This window comes from Hipposideros armiger, unplaced genomic scaffold (genome assembly GCF_001890085.2).
Source record: "Hipposideros armiger isolate ML-2016 unplaced genomic scaffold, ASM189008v1 scaffold_397, whole genome shotgun sequence".
NCBI classification, from domain to species: Eukaryota; Metazoa; Chordata; class Mammalia; order Chiroptera; family Hipposideridae; genus Hipposideros; species Hipposideros armiger.
In genome coordinates, this window is record NW_017731747.1 from 947,664 (window position 1) to 965,585 (window position 17,922).

General features: G+C 41.6%; 1 protein-coding gene across 6 annotated transcripts in view; it reads right to left on the bottom strand.

Annotated features, from left to right (window-relative positions):
- The window catches only part of CLYBL (citramalyl-CoA lyase), a 249,089-nt gene extending 233,220 nt beyond the window's left edge, over positions 1 to 15,869 (bottom strand). For 3 of the 6 annotated variants that reach the window (XM_019663674.1, XM_019663673.1, XM_019663677.1), the window contains exon 1: positions 15,806 to 15,869. The gene's annotated coding sequence lies outside the window, so the exon portion shown is untranslated. The remainder of the gene's footprint in view (positions 1 to 15,805) is intronic. The other 3 variants (XM_019663676.1, XM_019663675.1, XR_002126355.1) reach the window with 2 other exon arrangements.
- Positions 15,870 to 17,922: the final 2,053 nt, after the last annotated feature.

Here is a 17,922-nt window from a genome sequence, read left to right on the forward strand (position 1 = left end):
CTCCAGGTTGAGCTGTTGTTCAGCATCTTAGCTGTGGAGGGCAGTGTCACTGGCCCTCATATGTGGGATCCGAACCAGGGCTCTCTGGCATCCCAAGCCAGTTCTTAACCATCGCGCCACTCGGCCGGCCCAAGACCCTGACTTTTTGTCACACCTTTCAGATGCTGAGTTGATCCGGAGTTGAGGGAAGGAAGTGTGTTCCACAGATGAGAAATTCCGAAATAAACAGAATGTACCTGGGACAGAAACACTGGTTAGGGAGCAGCTTTCAAATGCAAGCACTCAGACTGTTGGGGTTCTCCCAGGGGCACCTCAGTGCTGGGGGTAAAGCCAGGCTCTGCCATTAAGTGTTGGCTCTACCCACAACTCATTTAGGCAAACAAACAATGTAGACAAACATGTACAGAAGACACCCCTTTATGTTTTCGAAAACTTTCGCAAAAAGGAGAATATCGAGGAATCTGAAAATAGCCCTGGACTGTGTTCAAAAACTCAAGCCAAGAAAGAACCTTCAGATTTGACATCTTAAATTAGCAGGAATGTTTAGACAAATCTATAATCTAGGAAAACATACATACACCCACACTCACACATAGGAAGTTTGCCTTTCCACCCGCTCACGTCAAGTGAATAATTAGTAATGAATTCTGTTTATTGTGACCATATGATGATTTTTTTCATTCAAAATTATTTTTAAATAAGTGCCTACTATGTGTCAGGCACTGGGCTGGGCATGGGCATCATGGGGTGAATGTGAAGTCTAGTCTAGTGGGGGAGACCAAACACAAGGAGAAAATGCACTCATTCATGCCACGTGAGTAAGTAACAGGGTGCTCTGAGGGAGGAAAGTGTGGGTGGGAGGGAGGCCGTGCTTTAGATGATCATCCCCTTCTCCAAGGAGGTGGCTTTTATGTGTTTATCTTACAGTAGCCCCCTTTATCCTTATTTTGTTTCCATAGTTTCAGTTACTCGAGGTCAACCGTGGTCTGAAAATATTAAATGGGAAATTTCATAAATAAACAATGCGCAAGCTTTAAATTGTGTGCTGTTCTGAGTGGCATGATGAAATCCCACGCCATCCTGCTCCAGCCCACCCAGGACATGAACCATCCCTTTGTCCAGCGTGTCCAGGCTGTAGAGCCTCCCTGCCCGTTAGTCACTTAGGAGTCCCCTTGGTTATGGGATCAACTGCTGTGATATTGCAGTGTGTTGTGTTCAAGGGCGCCTAACACTACGTCACAATGCCTACGCCATTCACCTCACTTCATCTCATCACATCGGCATTGCATCATCTCACAGCATCACAAGAAGGGTGAGTCTAGTACAGTAAGATATTTTGAGAGAGAGAGAAACAGGCCCCATTCATATAATTTTATTATGGTAATGTTGTTATAATTATTCTATTTGATTAGTTGTCGTTAATCTCTTACTGTGCCTAATTTGTAAACGTTACCATGGGTAAGTATGTATTAGAAAAAACATAGTATATATAGGGCTCAGTGTTATCTGTAGTTTCAGACATCCACTGGGGGTCATGGAACGTACCGCCCATGGGTAAGGTGGGGTACTATATTTCCTTTTTTACATCCACTGCTTATTGGTGTTCTTATGAGCCAGGCACCACGCCCAACATCAGTGCATCATCGCATTTATTTCTAACCACCTCTGTGGTAAGGATCATGAACCCCTTTTATAGATGAGGACACTGAAGGGAGCTGGCTAGTAAGTGGCAGGGCCAGGGCTCTGGCTCAGGTCTGTGTGACCTCAGGAAAGTGTCTGAACCCTGCTGAGCCTCAAAGCCCATGGTGGAAACAACCCAAATGTTCATCAAACAATGAAGAGATAAACAGAATATATTATATACCTACAATGGAATACTATTCAGCCATTCAAGGGAACAAAATACTAATAGATTCTACAACGGTAGATGAACTATGCTAGGTGAAAAAAACCAGTCACAAAAGGTCACATATTGTATGATTCCATTTATATGGATATCCAGAATAGGCAGACGCATAGGGACATTTAAAAAGCAGACCAGTGGTTGCCAGGGGCTGAGGGGAGAAGGGAATAGGGAGAGGCTGCTAAGAACTGCAGGGTTTTGCTTTGCGGTGATGAAAATGTTTTGGAACTATTGTAGATAGAGGTTATAGTGGTACCACAGTGTAAATGTACTAAATTGTACTCTTTAACATGGTTATTTTATGTTATGTGAATTTTACCTCAATTTTTTAAACAACGGCTTGGAGGGCTACAAGTAGATGTAAAAGACCCTTTTCCCCAATGGTCCAGATGAGAGAAGAGCACTAGCATGGTGGCAGTGGAGACAAAGTGAAAGGGACAGGCCCACGAGGTATTTTTGGTGGCAGACCCAACAAGTCTTGATAATAGAATCTACATGATAACATCTATGCAGGTGGCATGGAAATGGAAGGTACTAAGGCAGGTGAGGCAGGCAGGAATTAGACAGCTTCCCCAAGAGCTCAAACCTGAATCCAGAAGGGGGGTGTGGTAAGCAGAATACTGGCTCCCCAAAGATGTCCACATCTTAACCCCCACAACCTGTGACTACGTTAGCTTACATGGCCAAGTGGAATTAAAGTTGCAGACAGAATTAAGGTTGCTAATCAGCTGCCCTTGAGATTGGGAGATTCACCTGGATTATTTGGGTGAGCTCAGTTTAATCACAAGTGTTCTTGTAAGTGGAAGAGGGAGGCAGAAAAAAAGAGAACCAAAGAGACGGCAGGGGGAGAGGACTTCGACTCACTCTGCTGGCTTCGGAGACAGAGAAAAGGGGCCAGGAGCCCCTGGAAGCTGGAAAAGGCAAGGAAACAGGTTCTCCCTTAGAGCCTCCAGGAAGGAATGCGGCCCAGCCCACACCTTGGTTCCAGCCCATTGAGACCCATTTCAGATTCCTGACTTCCAGAAGTGTCAAATAATAATTGTGTTGTTTTAAGCCTCTAAGTTTGTGTCAATCTGTTACAGCAGCAATAGAAAACCAGTACAGTGGGGGAAGGGTCAATAATGGAAGGGGAAACTCAACCAACGTGGCAACAAGTGGGATGTAGGAGGGAAAGGAGAGAAAGGCGTCAAACACGACTCGCAGTTCTGGGCCTAGATAACCTTAATGGGGGAAGAGCGTCATTGGGGGCGCGTCGGGGCTTCAGAGGGAAAGGGACAGAGGGCTGCTGTTTTGGAGGACCAGGAAGGACGACTTCTAGGAGGAAGTGACATCTGCAACGGTCCCTGGTGGATGGGCAGAACTTGAGGATGAGAGGTGGGAGGAAGAGTGTGGTCAAATCAGAGCAGGAGAGGGCTGAGTGGGTGTGAGGAACAGTGAGTATTCTTGTTAAATGGCGCAAGGTGAGCTGGGAGAGCTGTTGGAAAGTAGGCGATGGATGCGGAGGCCCATGCATGCTACCCTAAGGGGTCTGGACTTCATGCAGCGAAGTCGGAGAACATCAGGGGAGTTATGCTGTGTAACGGGCTAGGTAACAGGATTGGAGCCCCCTTTGGAAGTGTAAGGTCAGTAAGAAGTGGATGTATGAGTGTGGGGGCTCTAGGATAAGGCTTCTCTCTAGTCTCAGACATCTCGCCAGGTCAACCGGTAAACCCTGACTGTTCTGCAGCACAGGGAGACATGATGACCTGTATTCACAGCCTGGATCCTTGCCCAGAGGTTGAGGGTGAAAACTGGGGTGGGGGGGCACTCTCTTAACTTCTCTCTTCCTCCTTACTCTGATAGAAAAAGCCTGAGTCCCTCAAACTTGCTGCCTTCAAGGNGAAAACCATGAGGAATTAATTCATTTTCAAAGAGAACTGAACAAAGCCTCACAGAAAGCCGTTGTGTTTTCATAGATTTTGGCGGGGGGGGGGGGGGGGGGGGGGGGGGGGGGAGAAGAGGTGAGAGGAGCACCACCAGCCTCTCCCACATTTGCTTCCCTGGTAAAGGAGAAATTCTCTTTGCTGGCCCAACTCCTTTGCAGGTAAGGCATGTGCAGAAGGCATTTGGTAAAATGCACAATACTTGGAGAGCCTACACACAGAACATGAGCACATGCTGGTTTTCTCAGATTCACTGGGCTCACTAGGTGGACTGCTGACCTCGGGACCTAGGACAGGTAGACCCTAAGAGCACCATGCTCCAAGCACTGGGGCATTTGTGAGTCAGCATGAGGGCACTAGGAGAGCAGGAGAAAACAGGATCTAGGCAGAAATCACATCTCCACTTTTCTAAGTCCATCTTACAGAGTAGACCCAAATTTAGGACATCCACCTCTTCTTACTCCTGAGTTCCTCTAGGTTCTGTATTTCTAGCACACCCAAATTATTTCAAAATCATAGCCCCTCTGTACTGTGGCGGTCAGCAGCCACTGGAACTGAGGGCCCGAACAGAGCACCTGGCTGTAGCCCCTCTCTGCAAACAGAAACGATGGAGACACCCCTACACGCGAAAATCTAAAGGATGAGGATAAACAGTACATGGACAAAAACTCCTCCCAAGATGGCAGGGGGAATTCAAATCAATTGAGGGCAGACTATACCCATAAATTTAAGGAAGGCAGAGATTTCATTATCTTTAATCTCTGGTCAAATTGGGCTAAAATGGACCAAAATAACCCAAAGCTCAAAAAGCCATATTTTGTTGGGGGGGAGGGGTTATCACTCTGCAAGGGGTGTAAATGTCTATTATATTGCTTTATACACCTGAAATAAATAAATAAGTAAATAAATAAAACCATATTTTGTTGTTTCTGAATTCTCTGAAGTCCTCTTATTTTAGGTCAATAATGTCTTTCTAGATTATGAAATATCAACTGGCAGGAGGCATCTAACCCACCTTCCTTGTTTTAATTGTGAGAAAAATAAGGCTCAGTTTAGACAAGGGCTTTGAACAAAGTCAAGCGCCAAATGCTGGGTCAGGATTAGAACCAAGAGTACCTATCCAGGATCTTCCTGCTTACACCAGAGAGGCAGTAATTTGATTTTGAGAAGTGGGTGGTTTTTTTTGGGGGTTTTTTTTTTTGACATTTGTAAGAAACACCAAATCTGATTTTTAAGAGCTTGACTAAATTTCTACTTTAATCTGTACTAAAAAGTATTTATCTGAAGGCAGAAATCACCCAAGGGTGAACCGTGACTCACTGTTATAATTTAAAGATGTTATCACCATTTCAAATAAATCTACTTTAAACTCAAAATCTTAACATTACGTTTCTAAGTTCTATATAAAACATGCACTAACAATAACCATAGGGTGGAAACAATCCAAATGTCCATTGATAAATGAGAGGATAAACAAAATTATTATATACATATAATGAAATATTATTCAGCCTTTAAAAGGGAGGAAATTCTGGGGTTGCCAGTTAGCTCAGTTGGTTAGAGTGCAGTGCTCATAACACCAAGGTTGCCAGTTCGATCCCCATATGAGCCACTGAGCTGCGCCCTCCACACTAGATTGAAACAACTACTTGACTTGGAGCTGATGGGTCCTGGGAAAAAAAACACTGTTCCCAATAAAATTTAAAGGAAAAAAAACCTTTTTTTTTTTCAAAAAAGGAAGGAAATTCTGAAACACGCAACAACATGGATGACCCTTGAGGACATTATGCTAGGTAAAGTAAGCCAGTCACAAAAGACAAATATTGCATGATTCCACTTATATGAGAATATAGAATAGTCGAATTCATAGCAATAGAAAGAACAGTGGTTACCGGGGCTTGGGGGAGACACAATGGGAAGTTAGTGGTTTAGTGAGTGCAGAGTTTCGGTTCGGGATGATGAAAAAGTCCTGGAGATGGATGGTGGTGATGGTTGTACAACACTGCGAATGTACTAATACCACTGAACCGTGCACTTAAAAATGGTTTAAATGATAAATCTATATTGTGTATATTTTACCACAACAAAAAAGGCACTAATCTCCAAAAAACACTATCTTAAAAACTTCATTTTCTAAATCTGTTGTTTTTTCATTCAGCAAATTTATACTAGGCACTTACTATGTGTCAGGAACTGCTGTGGAAAGGTATAAAGGGTGGGATAAACAGACCGAGTCCTTGCTCTCATGAAATTTGGGGGTGGGTGGGGTGCAGACAGACAATAACAGATAAATGTACAATGTCAGGTGGAAGTGAATGCAATGGAAAAATCATTAGGCAAAGTGAGGGAGAAGAGAGTGCAGAGACTGGCGGTGGGGTACTATGTTGTACAGGGCAGTCGGGAAAGACCTCTCTGATGGGTGACATTTGAGCAGAGACTTGAAGGGGCTGAGTGCTCCAGGTAGGGGACACAGGCCTGCAAAAGAGGCAGCGTGGCAGGTTCAGGCAACAGAAGGGAGGAGGTAATAAGGAGGCCCAGAGCATAGAGCCACTTCTTAAGTTTTTTCTAAGCTTTTCAAGGGACCATTTATAGATCATTACAGAAATATTTACTATCTATGTCTTTTTCATTTGTCTTAAAAATGAACAGAAACACCAACTCTCATATCTTATTCAAAGAGGCATGCTTGTAAGGAGACAATTGACATCTCCCATTGCTAGAGCGCCCTCCAGTGTCTCCATATGAAAACAGCATTTGGCATGGATTTTTTTTTTCCCCCTTTAATTTTTGTATTTGGTCACCAAAATAGTCTGTGAGATTAATTAAGAAGACAAGTCAAGTGTAACTGTTTTAAAATAAGCCTGCACTACTAGTAAAGGGAAAGGTATTATTAAATGCTCATATTAAAAACACAAAAGTCTAAAATCAATTATCTAGAAACTAGAACAAAAGGGCAAATTAAACCCAAAGTAAGCTGATAATAGGAAATAATAAAGATAGGAACAGAAATCAATGAAATAGAAAACAGAAAAACAATGGGGAAAAAAATCAACCAAACCAAAAGATGGTTCTTTAAGAAGATCAATAAAACTGATAAAACTAGCCAGACTGACCAAATGAAAAAGAATGACCAGTATCAGGGAGAGAGGGCACATCACTAATGGCAATACGAACATTAAGAGGATGATAAGCCTGGAGCGGGGAGTAAGGGTTAACTGCAAACGGGCTCAAGAGAATTGGGGGATAATGCAACTTTGGGGTGATCTAAAACTGGATTGTGGTGATGGCTGCACAACTCTATAAATTTACTAAAGATTACTTAATTCACACTTACAAAGGGTTAATTTTATGGTGTGTAAATTATACCTCCATAAAGCTGTAAGAAAATGGATAAGAGATTATCATAAACGCTATGCTCATAAATTTTACAACTTAGACGAAATTGACAAATTCCTTGAAAGACACAAACTACCAATGCTCACTCAAGAAGAACTAGGTAATGTGAATTTGTAGTTTAAATATTTTCCACAAAGAAAACTCCAGGCACAAACATTTAAGAAAAAAATATTACCAATTCAAACCATTCCAGAAAATAGAAGGGAACACTCTCTATTGCCATCACTACCCCATATCAAACCCAGACCAAGACAGTACAAAAAACCTACAGGCTAATTCTTTATAAGCATTGATGCAAGTATTTTAACTTAATTTTAGCACATTCAATCCAACAGTGTATAAAAATAATATATCACAATCAAGTGGAGGTTATTCTTGGACTGCAAGTTCAGCTTAACTTAAAAAGTTGATCAATCTGGGCTGGCCAAGTGGCTCAGTTGGTTAAGAGCATGAGCTCTGAGCAACAGGGTTGCAGGTTCAATTCCCACAGGGCCAGTGAGCTCTGCCTGAGCTGAGCTGCCAACAGGTGGCAGGATGGCTTAGCTGGTGAGAGCATGTGGTCCTAACAACAAGGTTGCCAGTTGGACTCTGGCTTGGGATGGTGGGCTATGCCCACCCACAACTAAGATTGAACACAGCATCTTGAGCTGAGCAGCCATGAGCTGCCAGCAGGCGGCTGGATGGCGACTGGACTTGGAGCTGAGCTAGCTGCGCACTCCACAACTAAGACTGAAGGACAACAACTTGGCTGTTCCCCTTCCCCAATTCCCCAATAATATCTTTTTAAAAAAATTTTAAAAAAAGGTTGATCAATCTAATACACCATATTACCACACTAAAGGAGAAAAGCCATATAACCATCACAATAGATACTAAAAACTTTTATGGCAAATTTTCAGGATACAAAATTACTATTAAGAAGTCAATATACCAGCAAAGAATAATTGGAACTTGAAATTTTATAAATCCAAATCCATTCTTGATCAAAAGTATGCCAGGGTGACTTCAGCAAAATTGCAGAGAAAGGACCTTCAAAAATCCTATCCTCGATAAAAGCAATGAGAAGATTGACAAAAACTGTCAGAATCAACTTTTTCAGAGCTCTAGAAATTAACCAAATTCTTACAGCAATCTGGGAGTATTTATTCAAGAAACATGGATGAATTTCAGTAAGAACAGCAAATTATGTGGGTTTTAAAAACCTGCCCTATACCCTCTTCCCAGTTGGTGGCAGCCTTGAAAATCAACAGCCACAATCATGTGAAAGCCAGCAGGCTGGCAACTACTGGAGGAAGCGGAGCAGGATTAGAGCTCTTTCAAAGCCCCATTCCCAGAGAACTGTCACTATCTGACCTGTATGGTGGTTCCCTGGAAGACTGCACTTGCAAAGCTGACCTGACTCAGAGCTCAAAAAGTGGAAACAGCATTTTCCCTGAGGGCTTTTGTTGAAAACAATCAGAAGCAACTATCTAAAATCACGCTACCTGAGATGGTGGATAACAGTTGGGGCAAGCAACAGGTTAACCAAAGAGCTTAATAGGAAACGCTGAAGAATGGATGTCCATAGGGGGTTATGAAAAGCTCTGACATATTTCTGGGAATCTAAAAGGCCATGCACATGTACAGGGCTGCTGCTAGCAGACCCACCTTACAAGAAATACTAAAAGAGGGCCAGCCGAGTGGCTCAGCTGGTTAAGAGTTGGCTTAAGAGCACAAGCTCTAAGCAACAGGGCCGCCGGTTCGATTCCCACATGGGCCATTGACGCTGCATCCGAGCTGAGTTGTCGCTGAGCTGCCAACAGGTGGCAGGATGGCTCAGCTGGTGTAAAAACAAGATTGCCTGTTTACCCACAACTAAGACTGAACTTGGCACCTTGAGCTGAACTGCCACCTGGATGGCTCAGTGGATACAGCATGCACTCTTAACAACAAGGCTGCTGGGTTTGACTCCCACATGGATGGTGGCTATGCCCACCTACAACTAAGATTGAACACAGCACCTTAAGCTTAGAGGACATGAGCTGCCAATGGGGAGCCAGATGGCAACTGGCACCCTCCACAACGAAGACTGAAGAACAACAACTTGGCTGGTCCCCTTCCCCAATTCCCCAACACTGTGCCCCTCCCCCAATTGGCCAATTAAAAAAAACAAATCTTAAAAAAAAAAAAGAAATGCTAAAAGAAGTTCTTCAGGCTGAAAGTAAATGATCCTAGGCAATAATTCAAATTCATACACAAAGAGCAATGAATGGTAAAGGTAATTATGCAATTATTAAACACAATACAAATGCACATTTCTGCTCCTGTCTTCTCTTACCTAATTTAAAAAACAACTGTATGAAAGAATATGATTGTATTGTTAGGCCTGTAACATGTAGAAATGTTATACTTGTCAATAACAACACAAAGGATGTGGGTGTGAGCAAAGATATACCGGACTAAAAAAATGTCACCAGGGCCGGCCGAGCGGTGCATGGGTTAAGAGTTGGCTTGGAACGCCAGCTCTGAGCAGTAGGGCCCTGGTTCGGATCCCACATGAGGACTAGTGACGCTGCGCCCTCTACAGCTAAAATGGTGAAAAACAGCTCAAGCTGGAGCTGGGCTGCCGTGAGTCACTGGCAACCGGCGTAGGCTGCAGCCCCTGCTGCAGTGGGCTTCTGTGAGCTACAATGAGTGGCTGGCAACGGGTGTGAGCTTTCGGGAGCTGCCATGAGCTGCTGTGAGTGGCCGTCCAATGGCTGGTGAGCGACTGCCTCACCCAGGAAGAGCACAATGATAATACCAACATGGGCCAGTAAGGCAATGTCCTCCACAACTAGACTGAAGAACAAAAGAACAGCAACTTGTCTGTTTCCCTTCCCTGATTCCCCAGTAAAATCTTAAAAAAAAAAAAAAAAAAAAAAAAGAAAGAAATGTCACCAGATAGTCACTCAGATCCACAGGAACAAAGAAAGAGAACCAGAAATAGTAAGTAAGAAGGTTACTATAACAATTTATATATATAGTGTGTGTAATGTGTACTTGCATCTCCTCTAAGTTTCTTTAAAAATATAAAATTATATAAGTAATAATTACAACAATGTATTACTGGGTTTATAGATATATATAAATATAACATGTGTAACAACACCACTGCCCAAAAAATAAGAGAATAAAACTATGTATAAGTAACATTTCTCTATCTTTGGAATTAAATTAGTGTAAATCAAAAGTAGATTCTAATAACTTAAGATGTATATGGTAATATACATACAATGGAATATCATCAGTCGTAAATGGACTGAAGTGCTGACACATGCTACAACACGGATGAAACTTGAAAACATTGTGCTAAGTGAAATAAGCCAGAAACAAAAGGATATTGTATGATTCCACTTATATATCTACAAAAGGCAAATTCAGAGAGATAGAAAGTAGATCAGAGACTACCAGGCACTGGGGAAAGAGGAGTAATTGCTTAATGGGTACAGAGTTTCTGTTTGGAGTGATGAAAACAATTGGGAAATAGTGGTGATGATTGCACAACAGTGTGAATGTTTATATACTGAAAATGGTTAAAATGGCAAGGTGTATGTTATATATATTTTACCACAATTTTTAAAATGTATATGGTAAGCCCTAGAGTAACCACTAAAAAAAAAACAAACAAAAAACCAACCAACTTAAAAATGGTGAAAATAGCATTAAAGAAATTAAAAATATTACATTGGAAAATATTCACTTAAGGCAAAAGAAAGCAGTAAAAAGGAAATAGACGAACAGAAAAGACATGAGATACATACATATATATATATATATATATATACATATATATATGTAACCAGTACCAAATAAAAACATTACAATAAAGAAAAACTAAAGACCAATATCTCTCATGAATATAGATGTAAAACCTTCAACAAAATATTAGCAGATTAAATTCAATAATGTATAAAAAGAATTATACACCATGACCAAGTGGGATTTATTCCAGGTATATAAGTCTGGTTCAATTTACATTAAAAAAATCAATTAATGTAACCCATCAGGTTAACAGGCTTTTAAAGATCATATCAATTGATGCAGAAAAAGAATCTGACAAAATCCAACACCCATTTATGACCAAAAAACAACAACAACAACAAAAAGAAAAAAACTGTCAGCAAATGGGAAATAAAAAACATCTGTAACATCACAGCTAATATTACACTTAATAGTGGGAAACTGGATGCTCTCCCTAAGATTAGGAACCAGGCAAGAACATCCCCTCTCATCACTCCTATTTAACATCCTACAGGAAACACTATCTAGTGCAATAAGACAAGGAAAGAACTAAAAGGTATACATATTGGGAAGGACGAAATAAAACTGCCTTTGCTTGCAAATGACATAATTGTCTATGTAGAAAATCCCAAATAGTTAACAAAAAATAATTCATGGAATTAATAAGTGATTATGGAAAACTTACAGGATGCAAAATTAATATTAAGAAGTCAATTGCTTTCCTATATCAGCAAAGAATAACTGGAATTTGAAATTGAAAACACAATATAATTTATTTACAATAGCACTCCAAAAATGAAATACTTAAGCATAAATCTAACAAAATATGTACAAGGTCTATATGCAGAGAACTATTAAACTCTGATGAAAAGAAATCAAGAAGATTTCAATAAATCTTGGAATCATGGAGAGATAATCCATGTTCATGGATTAGAAGACTCAATGTTAAGATGTCAATTCTTCCCAATTTAATCTATAGATTCAATACAATCCCAAACACATGTCAGCAAGCTATTTTGTGGATATCAACAAACTGATTTATATGGCAAGGCAAAAGACTCAGAATAGCCAACATAATACAGAAAAAAACTTAAGGTGGAGGACTGAGTCCCCCAGGCTTCTAGACTTAATATAAAGCTACAGTAATAAAGACAGCAAGGTATTGGAGAAAGAATAGACACACAGATCAATGTAACAGAATAGAGAGTCCAGAAATAGATCTACATAAATATAGTCAACTGATTTTTGACACAATAACAAAGGTAATTTAATGGAGACAGGATAGCTTTTTCAACAAATGGGCTAGAACAATTAGATCAATATGCAAAAAAAAAAAAAATGAATTAGACACAGACCTTACACCTATCCTTAAAATTAACTCAAAATGGATCTAGACCTAAGAATAAAACACAATACTATAAAACTTCTAGAAGACAATATAGGAGAAAATCTATGTAACCTTGGATTTGGCAATGAGTTTTTAAATACAACACTAAAAGCATGATCCATGAGAGAAAAAATTGATAAGCCTGACTTCATGAAAATCAAAAACTTCTGCTCTATAAAAGATACCATTAAGAGAATGAAAAGGTAAGCCACAGACTGAGAGAAAATATTTGCAAAATATATATCTGCTAAAGGGCCTATATCTAAAATATGCAAATAATACTTAAAACTCAACAGTAAGAAAACCACCCAATTAAGAAATAGGCAAAAGATCTGAATAAACATTTCACCAAAGAAGATACAGATATGGCAAACAAACATATAACAAGATACTCAACGTCATTTGACATCAGGGAATTTTAAGTTAAAACAAATTAACATATTAAAACAACAACAGATATCACCACACACCTATTGGAATGGCTAACAAAATTTTTTTAACCGACAATACTAAATGCTGACAAGCATGCAGAGCATTGGGAACTATCATTCATCGATGGCTGGAATTAAAAATGGCATAGCCACTTTGGAAGACAGATTGGTAGTTTCTTACAAAGCTAAATATAATATAATCATACAATCATACTTCTAGGTATTTATCCAATTGATTTGAAAACTTATATCCATACAAAATCTCACATGAATGTTTATAGCAGCTTTATTCATAATCGACGAAAACTAGAAATCACCAAAATATCCTTCACCAGGAGAAGGATAAGCAAACTGTAGTACATCTATCTACACAATGCAATATTATTTAGCAATGAAAGGAAATGAGTTACCAACCATAAAAAGATATGGAAAATCCTTAATGCATATTGCTAAGGAACGCAGTTTAAAAAGACTATATATACCGTATGCCTCCAAGTATATGACATTCTGGAAAAGTCAAAGCTATAGAAACACTAAAATGACCAGTACTTGCCAACAGTTTGGAGGGAGGGGGGAATGGGTTAATAGATTGAAGCACAGGGGGGATTTTTAGGAAAGTAAACCTATTCTGTATGATACTGTTATGGTAGATACATGAAAGTATGCATTTGTCAAAACTCATAGTACTTTATATAGCAAAAAGAGTGAACCTTAAATATGCAATTAAAAAAATAATCATTTGGAAGGTACAGGGATCCCAGGAAAGAACGCAGACTGTGACAAGACAATCTAACTGGATTACAAATGTATGGGACAACCTCACCGAAGGGGACCGGAGAAAAATGTGTTAACCTAGGTAACTCTGTAAATGAGAGGAGCCTGCAAGACTACAGGGAAAGGAACGCCACATAAGCACTGTACTCTAGTATGGAGTATGGTCTAACAATTCAGATACTGCAATACGTGTATGCTGAAACTGAATAATGAAGTAACTGGATGGCAATGGTGGGAGCCAGGTTTCTCACGGTTGGAGTGAAAATTTATAGATAAGCAAGGGAAGAGCCTAGAATACTCCTTGTGGTAATGGACTAGAATTGGAGATAGTATGAACTCATGTCTACCTTAACGTAGACGATACATACATACAGAAGTATCTGTTAAGTGTGTATATGCATGGATTACTATTCACACCTATATTTCCTAGCTCTGTCAGCTGAGAGGGCTTAAAAGAAAAGACACCCCTGGCAATAGCACACCTAGGAGTGGAAAGTTATGCTCCCCCAACTTGAGGGTAGAGTATTTATATAAATTGAGCAGTGGCCACAGACAGCAGCAGGGCTGGGGACAGGATGGGCATGGAAGCATCTGGGACAACACTGCAACAGGGGCAAATGTTGGAGGGTCAGGACGAGGGGTCAGCAATGGTCCCTGCTATCAGCAATGGTGCTGAGACTCTCTAAAATCAGAAGGAAAAAGCCAGCAGAAGCAGGTCCACTGGCCTGACGCTGACGTGCAACCCAGCTTGGGTAGAAAAGAAGACATCTCTAAGCTGACATTCGGCACCTTCACTTCTCTCATCCCTGAGTGTTCTGAAGACTGCAGGACTGGAGGATTTAACACAGGGTGTACAGTCTGGAAAGTGCCCTGCATGAAAGTCTGCTGCCATGGCCTTGGTGGGGTGTGTAGGTGTGTTGAGAATGAGACAGTGTGCTAATGGAGGTAAAGAGCATTGTTTGCTGAGTCCCAAATGCCTTAGAAGCAGGTGATGGCGAGTGGTCACTGGACCCATTGTTGAACAGGCCACAAAAGCTGGCCCCTTCACAGGCCAGAAGAAACCTTCTGGAAGGGTCTGCATACACACCTCAATGGTTCCTCTGGTTCCAGGGATGATCACCTGAGCCCAGAGCCAGGTGCTAGGCCTGGATGTAAGAAACAGGAAGGTGGGATACAAATAAACCAGGTGGGTCCTGGCAAAGGACATTGGTGAGACAGGAAGCAGGAAGGAAGCAGATGTAAAAAGTTCAGAGCCATATACTTGGTTTCTGAACAGAACCCTGCAGTTCTCTGCTTTGAAAGAGTCACCTGGCCTCTTTGAGCCTGTTTCCTCATCTTTACAAACAAGTCACCAGACTTCACATGGTGGTCAGGGAATCAAATGAGATAACTAATGTATCTGTAGTTAGCAAACAGACAAATGCTAGCTAGATCAGTGGTTCTCAAAGTGTGGTCCAAGGACACCTAGGGGTCCCTGAGACCCTTTGAGAGGGTCTCCAAGGCCTTCCCTTTTCTAACTAGTATCTGCGTCTCAGTCCAGAATTTCCCTGTAAACTTCCTCCAGAACAGCTGATATGAAACTCCAATTGTCCTTTATTAAACCAAAGCGATTTTCAAAAATATAAAACCATACATCTCTGCTCACTTTTTTGGAAAAGGTATTTTTCATTAAAGATGTCGTCTGTGTTAAAATGTAATGGGTTTGTTATTTTTAAATGAATATTAAAAAAATTGTTTTAATTCCTCATACTGTAAAAATCAACAGATGCAAGCAAAAGCTGTTCGAAGTCATCCATATTTTTCCGCGTGTGAAGGGGTCCTAAGACCAAACAGTTTGGGAACCGCTGTGCTGAACTAATGAATGGAAAGTGTTCTTATTCATTAGGTAAGCAGCCTCTGCGGCTGACTCCAGAACCCCTTTTATAAAACATCTGCATGTTCTCGGTTACTACATCATTTGTGGAGGAGGCTAGCTCTGTTTTCTGGGGCTGATGGATCTAAGGTTCGTACCCATTTTCCGGGACCAAGCAAGGGCCCTCTTACAGGGAGGCAAGGGCAGTGAAAGCGACCCTCCCAGGGCGTTTGCGACCTTGGAAGACAGAGGTCGAGCAGGCGCAGGACACGCACGGTGCTCCGGGCCGGTAAAGGTTTCCGCCAGGCGTCAGGGGGACCGCGCGTGGCCTGCCGGGAAGCCCGGCTGAGCGGAGGGGTACCGGGGATTTGCACTCACAGCTTCGGCAGCGTCGCCGCCGCTCCACGCACCGCCCTCCGCAGCAGACGTAGCGCCATCTTCCCAACGCGCGCGCCCCGCCCCTGCCATGCCAATCAGCACTTCGCCCCGCCCTGGGCCACACCCCCACGTCACCACGCCCCGCAACACTCGTACTTCACTCCACAATGGTCTAACTTCAGCCAGCCCGCCCATACGACCTGCCTCCCCAAGCCTTGTCACGCTGTTTTCTCCACGCCCCGTCCTGGCCCCGCAAGCCACGTCCTCCCTGCTCTGCGTACCTGCTCCCTTGGAACATCAGAACTTCCCGGCTGCCATGGCCGGCAGAGCAGAGGGTTCAAATGAAAGGCTCCTTCTTGAGTTGCTTTTCTGGTGACTGAAACCAACTCTCCCCATGCTTGTGGGGGGTTTTTTGTTTGTTTTGTTTTCGTTTTTTTAAATTATTTTTTATTGTGAAATACACATTTTTTAGAATTAGTTTCAGCTATACAACACAGTGCAGTAACACTTTTTACCCCTCGAGGTGACAACCCCTGTCTCCCGCTTGTGGGTTTTTGAAAGCGGCTATTGACAGACCTTGCGTCTTCCCAGCCAGAAGAGACCACATTTTCTAGGAATTCGGTTTTTTTTGTTGTTAAATTACTGCCTTACAAAAGTTTGTGAACCTCACCATGTGCATGCCTTGGTTAATAGTTAGCCTATTATGGGACATACATGCCTGTCATAGCAGAACAGCTGCTGGCAACTTTCTGAGCCAGAGAAATGCTTGCTGGTATCACCCGCAGCAAGCACAACTCTTTCACTGCAACTCCTGCCAGTCTTTCAGCAAATAAAATTCCTCTCACTTCTCAGTTGGGAGACTGCTAAGGTAAGGTATTAAAACAGATTTTACTAGCTGTGTGACTTTGGTAAAATTACTTAAGCATTCAGTGCTTCAGTTTCGTCGTCTATCAGACTATAAATAGTACTCACCTCATAGGGTTGTTATAAGGATTCATTGAGATAGATAGAAAGATAGATAGACAGATAGATAGATAGGTAGATAGCTTAAAGCCTTGTTTGGCCCAGAGTGAGTGTTCAGGGAGGGTTACTTCTCATTATTATCATCACATCAATTCCCTTCTTAAAACCCTTTGGTGACTTCTAATGGGAAGCATTTAGAATAAAACCCATATTCTGCACTGCAACTCTGAAGGCCTTACATTATCTGGCCCCTGCCTGTCTTTCCAATCTTATTTCAGCCCCACTGTCTTCTTTCCACATTTTTATAAGTTCACTAAGCCCCCTCCCACTTCAGGGCCTTTGCACATGCTGTTCCCTATCGCCAGAAAGCTCACGGCTACTCCTTCTCATCTTCCAGGACATTTCCCCTACCTGCCATCTATGCAAAGGGGTCTGTGCGGATGACCCAAACTACAGTACAATCTCTCTCTCTCTCTCTCTCTCTCTCACCACGCCCTGATCAATTTCACTGTCACAGCAACCTAATCATTTCCATCACAGCCCTCTTCACAATGTTTACTTGTGTGTTTGTGGATTGACTTTTTTATTGTTCCCTTCCCCCCAATGGGAGAAACAGTAGCTCTCAACATGGGAAGAACCTATCAATCAGATGAGCTTTCTGGGTGTGTCATTATTACGTAGGGGGCAGGGCTAGGGATGTGCAGGCAGTCACACTTAAGCTGTTATTGCTATGGTTTAGAAACACCATCCATAGGAACAGACTGAACTCTGAGAGCAAGAACCTGGTCTATCCTGTCACTGCTGTATGCCCCCAGCACCTGGCTCAGCAACTTGTAATCAGTAGATATTTAATACATATAAGATGAAAATGTTCCATCAGCCTCATTATAATTCGGAGAACTGCCATATGAGTGGTTATCCTTATTAAGAATGCCCTGACCCTAAGGCTTTTTACATAAAGTAAGACTTCCAATGACTTATGTGCTAACGGATTCAATTTCTTTCAGATTCTGCTTGAAGAAATTGTAGCTGCACCCATTCTCACCAGGACTGTTGTGGTTTTACTGAGCTACTTCATGAGATTATAAACTTGTACGTTTTAAGAGCTGTTTTCTAATGTTGATATATTTTCAATAAAGCTTTATAAAACCTTA